At 36.0% G+C, this 6409-nt stretch overlaps 1 non-coding gene across 1 annotated transcript; it reads left to right on the top strand.

The window, feature by feature from the left end:
• Positions 1-227: 227 nt before the first annotated feature.
• Positions 228-334, top strand: LOC127133183 (small nucleolar RNA R71). The gene has a single exon (XR_007807175.1). It is a non-coding gene; the product is annotated as a small nucleolar RNA R71 (small nucleolar RNA).
• The last annotated feature ends 6075 nt before the right edge of the window (positions 335-6409 follow it).

Raw genomic sequence — 6409 nt, forward strand, 5'->3', positions numbered from 1 at the left:
CATGATCAAGGCTACTTATCTCGTACATGCCACTTTTCATTTGAGGTTTTTCTACCGTTGTTCGGTCGCTTCTCCATTGATAATGGTTTTGGGCCATGCTTTCGATAAGTTGATAAGCATCGGCATAAGGTTTATCCATAAGCGCACCACCTGCGGCGGCGTCTATTGTTAATCTTGTGTTGTACAAGAGACCATTATAGAAGGTATGAATTACTAACCAGTCCTCTAAACCATGGTGTGGACAAAGTCTCATCATGTCTTTGTATCTTTCCCATGCTTCGAAAAGAGACTCGTTATCTTTCTGTTTAAATCCATTTATCTGGGCTCTCAACATAACTGTTTTGCTTGGAGGAAAATATCGGGCAAGAAAGACTTTCTTCAACTCGTTCCATGTGGTGACTGAGTTGGAAGGAAGAGACTGAAGCCATCTTCTAGCTTTATCTCTTAACGAGAAAGGAAAGAGACGAAGTTGAATTGCCTCTGAAGTGACACCATTAGCTTTAACAGTATCAGCGTATTGGACAAATACGGATAAATGAAGGTTTGGATCCTCGGTAGGATTTCCAGAGAATTGATTCTGTTGCACTGCCTGTAGCAGCGAAGGCTTAAGTTCGAATTTGTTTGCTTCGATTGCGGGTGGAGAAATACTCGAATGCGGCTCATCTTGCGATGGAACAGCGTAATCTCGAAGAGCACGAGCTGGTTCTGCCATCTCGGGTATCGGTGAAGGAAGAAGATTTTTGAGGTCGGGCACTTCGATAGGAGGGAGATTGTTTGCAGCAGGACATTCCCGAATTCGTCGTAAGACTCGGAGATATAGTTCAATGTCGTTGATTCGTAAGTAAAACGGCTCGCCTTGTGAGCGAGTGTGTGGCATACAAATCAACGAAAGAAAAAAGGAAAAAAAATAAAAATAAATGCCTTAGTCTCTACAGCGTAACAAAAGAGTTACGATATCGACTAAATAAAAATCCCTGGCAACGGCGCCAAAACCTTGATCGCGACTTTATGAGTCGAATTGGGGTATTAACTGCAAGTGCACAGTTCTATCGCGTAGTTTTAAAAGATATCGATCCCACAGGGACTTATGAATCGATATACCGTTTTCTAAGGTTACTTCGCAAAGCTAAGGCGGATGATACTTTGATTGTTTGGGGGAAAAGTAAAACTAAAATTAGATCTAAATTAAATATCAATTAAGCGGATATCGGTATGTAGTTCGTCGTAATTAGGGAATCAAATCTTCGTTGGTTTCTTGGTTTTAAAAGAAATCTTTTCAGTAGACACTATTGATTAAAAGTCTTATCTCAAACTCTCGCTCTGTTGAATAGACTATGACTTTATATTAACGTAGCTGTCACTTATTAGTTAAGTCCAAAATCACTTTTTGGAAACAACAGAATCTATAGAATCTTTTTTTAAGAAAACACTAACCGTTTAAACACCCTCGTCTCAAACTCTCGCTCTATTGACTTAGATTATATAATTAAACTTAAATGCTTAACTCTCGTCCTCACATTCAACCTTTAAAAATACTTTTTGAAAAAGATTAGAATTTAATTAACTCTAAAAATTGCTTTCGCCCTGATTTAGAATTAATGTCCAATTTACACTGTCCAGTTAAAAACTCAAACTTTCGTTCTATTAATTTTAACTTCTTTATGTCTTTTACTCTCGTACAAAAACTTTGGGATTAACCCTGTAAATTGAGGCCATAAAAAGAGTGACTTTATTTTTAAATGAAATTAAACCAACTTAGTTTTGATTCCTTCATTCCGCTTACTTTACATACCGATATCTAATTTAACTAGCCAGACATGCTAAACAGGTCTAAACAATCATCATGCTTAAATAAAACCATCTCAGGCAAACAATATAAATAAACAGCAATGCAGAGCATATATAAATTAAAACAATAAATTAAAGAACCTGAATAATTAAAAGCAATCTTGAACACTCCACCACAGACCGGTTGGATTTGTTCTTGAACTCTTCAATCGAACAGGAAAATAAAAGCGAAAGAATAAAATACTATGACCTAACGTAAGGTTAGATCCAGTAAAAGATACACAATAGTTTCCGGTGTAGAAACTATTGTGTGAAAAATTAATTAAGTGCTTAAAAATTGACTGGAAAAGAAAAGGAAATAAAAGTTGCTATGGAGGTAGAATGCTTGAAAAAAATAGAAAGTAGTAACAATAAAGCTATGCCAAAAACTGGAAAAATTCTGAACTCTTTAGGGTTCCATAATTGGTCTTATTTATACCAATCCAATAAGTGACTGTTTCCTTCAAAGCCCATTCCGTTTGCTTCAACGAGTCTACTGGTCAAGCGGAGGAAAAGGAGTAACGTGCCTTCTGTTATGCGTCAAACCCAAAAATATAGGAATGGGGGTGTGACGGTCGTCACACCTTGTGTTACGTTCGTAACACTTAGCAAGGGGCGTGACGCTCGTCACGCCTTGTGTTGCGTTCGTCACAGGTTCAGCGCTCCTGGCTTGTAATTGTGGGCTGGGCTTTTGCTTTCCTCATCTTTTTGCACCCCTTTTCTTCTTTTTTCACTTTTGCTTCAAATAAATTACCTGAGATAAATAGAAGGAAAAATACCAAGTAATCTCGAATAAAATGAAATAAATCGAAACAAATAATAATATAATTTAATTAAATCGAGTCCAAAAATGTGATATTATTTCATGTTATCATTGCCCCTGTTGAAGTGTGGATGGAAGTACGATACCCATGCAAAGCAAATGGGAGCATCTCATGCCAGTCCTTGTACGTCATAACCATCTTCTAAATAATATTCTTGATGTTCTTGTTTGCAGCTTCAACAACCCCATTCATCGTAGGTCTGTAGGGAGAAGAATTATGATGTGAAATCTTGAAGTCTTTACAAAGAGCTTCCATCATATTAGTGTTCATGTTCGATCCATTATCAATAATGATCTTACTTGGCAAACCATAACGGCATATAATTTGATTCTTGATAAACCTTACAATAACTTGCTTGGTTACATTCACATACGATGCCACTTCAACCCACTTTGTGAAGTAGTCAATTGCCACAAAAATGAAACGATGTTCATTCGCCGCTTTGGGCTCAATCATGCCAATCATATCGATTCCCCACATGGAGAAGGGCCATGGGGAGGAAATTACATTTAGCAGTGTCGGAGGAACATGAATCTTATCTGCATAAATTTTACATTTGTGGCATTTCTTCACAAACTTGCAACAGTCAGATGCCATTGTCAGCAAATAGTAACCCGCTCGCAACATATTCTTTGCCATGGCATGTCCATTGGAATGAGTACCAAAGGAACCTTCATGGACTTTAGTCCTCAATAAGTCTGCTTTGTGTCTATCCACGCATCTGAGCAGAACCATATCGAAGTTTCTCTTGTACAACACATCACCATTCTGGTAGAAATTGCCAGCTAATCTTCTCAAAGTCTTCTTATCTTTCAAAAATGCCCCAGGCAGGTAAATGTGACTTTGGAGAAAATATTTGATATAAAAATACCACGGCTTCTTATCTTTGGCTTCTTCAACAGCAAACACATGAGCTGGCCTATCAAGACTCATCACAGTCAGATTAGGAACTTCATTCCAATACTTCACCATAATCATTGAAGCCAACGTTGCAAGAGCATCTTCCATCCGGTTTTCATCTAGAGGGATATGATGAAATTGAACCTTTGTAAAGAAAGTTGAAATCCTTCTCGCATAATCTCTATATGGTATCAAACCGGGTTGATTCGTCTCCCTTTCACCTTTGATTTGATTCACAACGAAAGTTGAATCTCCATAAACATCCAAATACTTGATTCTGAGATCAATGGCCTCTTCAAGCCCCATAATGCAAGCTTCATACTCAACCATATTATTTGTACACTTGAAAGTCAATCTAGCTGTAAACGGAAAATGTGTTCCTTGAGGATTAATGATCACTGCCCCAATGCCATTACCATATTGATTAACAGCTCCATCAAATACCATGCCCGAGCAGGAACCAGGTTCTGGCCCTTCTTCAAGCAATGGTTCATCACAATCTTTCATTCTCAAGTACAAGATCTCTTCATCGAGAAAATCATACTGCACTGACTGGTAATCTTCAATTGGTTGGTGAGCCAAATGGTCAGTGTAGCGGGAAATTCATGATCATCAAGCTATTAACAAGCTAGAGATCGAATAACAAGAGTTGCCACCGTGCTTTTATTGTTTCCAAGCGAAAAGGGAAAAAGTATGAACAAAACCCAAAAAATAAGAAGTTTTCAAATAAAAACTAATAAAAGTCAGAGATCACAGGTAAGGGGGTTGGTTACATAGAGGGAAGGTGTTAGCACCCAAAGTGTCATAGGTACTCATAGGGAGCCCTTTTTGTGTGCATATGTATTTTATACAAAGTGATGTTCACAAACTAATAGATATGGGGGGATGAGAAAAGAATTCATTAATTATATTTTTGTGTTTGACAAGACCTTCGGTCTTGTGCCTACGTACCAACATAAAAATGAGGGATCAAAACCTCGTAGTTCATGATACAAATTTCAAAGTGGATGCATTGATTTTAACAAAATTTAAGTTTGAAGGGCACAAAGGCCTAAAAATGGTTTGAATGAGTTAGTTCTATTTGGATTTTTGAAAGTTTAAGTCAAGTATAGTTAAGTTTATTTACATGTTTGATTTAAGAAAAGAAGTTTGAAAATGCAATGGTATAAGGCCAAAGTTTCTATCTTTATTTGCAAATGCAGTCAAAGTTTAGAACAAAAGTAGTTCACACAAAGAAGTTTTTGAAAAAAATGGAGGGAGAGATTTTGAAATTAAAGAAATAGGGAGAATATGAAGAGACTATCCTATGTACAAAAATTAAAAGTTTAGAGTTGAAAAGATCTGACCAAATGGGTAGCAATCCAATAGACAAGTATTACAATAGAAGCCCGAAATTCCCTTGGACTTTTAGAATCAAGCAACACATAAATGCATAATTATATTATCTTGAAGAGCAAGGCATCAAATAAAGATGGCCTCATCCAAGCTTATCCATTTCATGATCGTCTTCAAAATATCCCATGCAACAGATGAATTCCACAAGTCACAGGTTCAAGATAACGGCTTCACAATGATCATGTTGCAGATGAACTAGAGGGATCTTCAAAGATGTATCAGATGAAGTTTAGATTGCAAGCATCTGGTTCTTCAACAAATTGGCATTGGCCAAGTCCATTAGCATAGGAAGGTTGCCTAGATTCTAAGTTCATTTGTCCAAGATCAAGCCCACACAAACAAGTAAAGTATACACAAACAAATATATCACACAATATGGTCCAAATGGACAAAGTCAAAATTGCATTAACATAAACAATTATAATGATATGAACAACGACAAATGAAATAGAGTGCTAAAAGTAAATTGCATTAAAGTAAAATCTTGAAATTAACTGTTAATAGTTAGTAAGTTAGAAGTTAGTTTTATTTTGCTTTTCAAGACATTCTTTGGAGAACACTCAACCCACTTATCACAAGCATGGATCCTTGAACCAAAACATCTTCCAAAGGAAGGAAATAAGGCCAAGTTTCCACACAATACCATGAAAGAGGGGAGACTTACAATCTCACTAACTAGAATGATTATGTCTTTTATGTCACAAATTTAGCGCTATGTTAAGCAATCGTAATTGGACTTATGTAGAAGTCACAACTATTTGAGGTCGGGCAATAGACTTTTGGTGTTAATGCATGTTGGAGACATAGTATTCTGAACTATGCTCATGAAACATACCACACACAAAAAATATGCAAAAGGTGTGGCCTAATCTCATCCATACTCATGTCAATTTTCAATCAACTAGCATTAGGACTTTGAGATGTCATAGGCCAAATAGAAATCAATGTATGAAGAAGAGGAATGAGGTGAAGTGGGAAGGGGATGAATGAAATCACAAATTGGTCAAAGGAGGACTTTTACCAAATTAATATCATTCATTCATTTTGGGAGATGGAATGTACATTCCATCAATCCCCTAAATCCAATGATATTAACTTGACAAAGTCAAATCAACCTTGACCAAGGCCCAACAACAAACAAGCAAACTCAATTAAGTCAATACAAATGGTCAACACAATTCAAGTGGAATTTATTCAATTAAAAATAATAAAATAGTGCATTTAATTCAAATATGTTTTGTCCAATTCCTAAAATCACATCAAAACACCAAAGAAATGGCCATGAGATTTATCATAGGTCAAACAACGTCAAAGGACCGTGGAGAAAAAATTTCATAATTTTTGGACATTTAAAAATATTTTTAAACAATTAAAAACAAATGCAAAATCAATTAATTCATGAAAAATATTAATAATGATCCAAAAAATAATTTTAATTCAGAATATGAAAGAGAAAAATATTT

Source organism: Lathyrus oleraceus, chromosome 3, assembly GCF_024323335.1.
Source record: "Lathyrus oleraceus cultivar Zhongwan6 chromosome 3, CAAS_Psat_ZW6_1.0, whole genome shotgun sequence".
In the NCBI taxonomy this organism is placed as follows: Eukaryota; Viridiplantae; Streptophyta; class Magnoliopsida; order Fabales; family Fabaceae; genus Lathyrus; species Lathyrus oleraceus.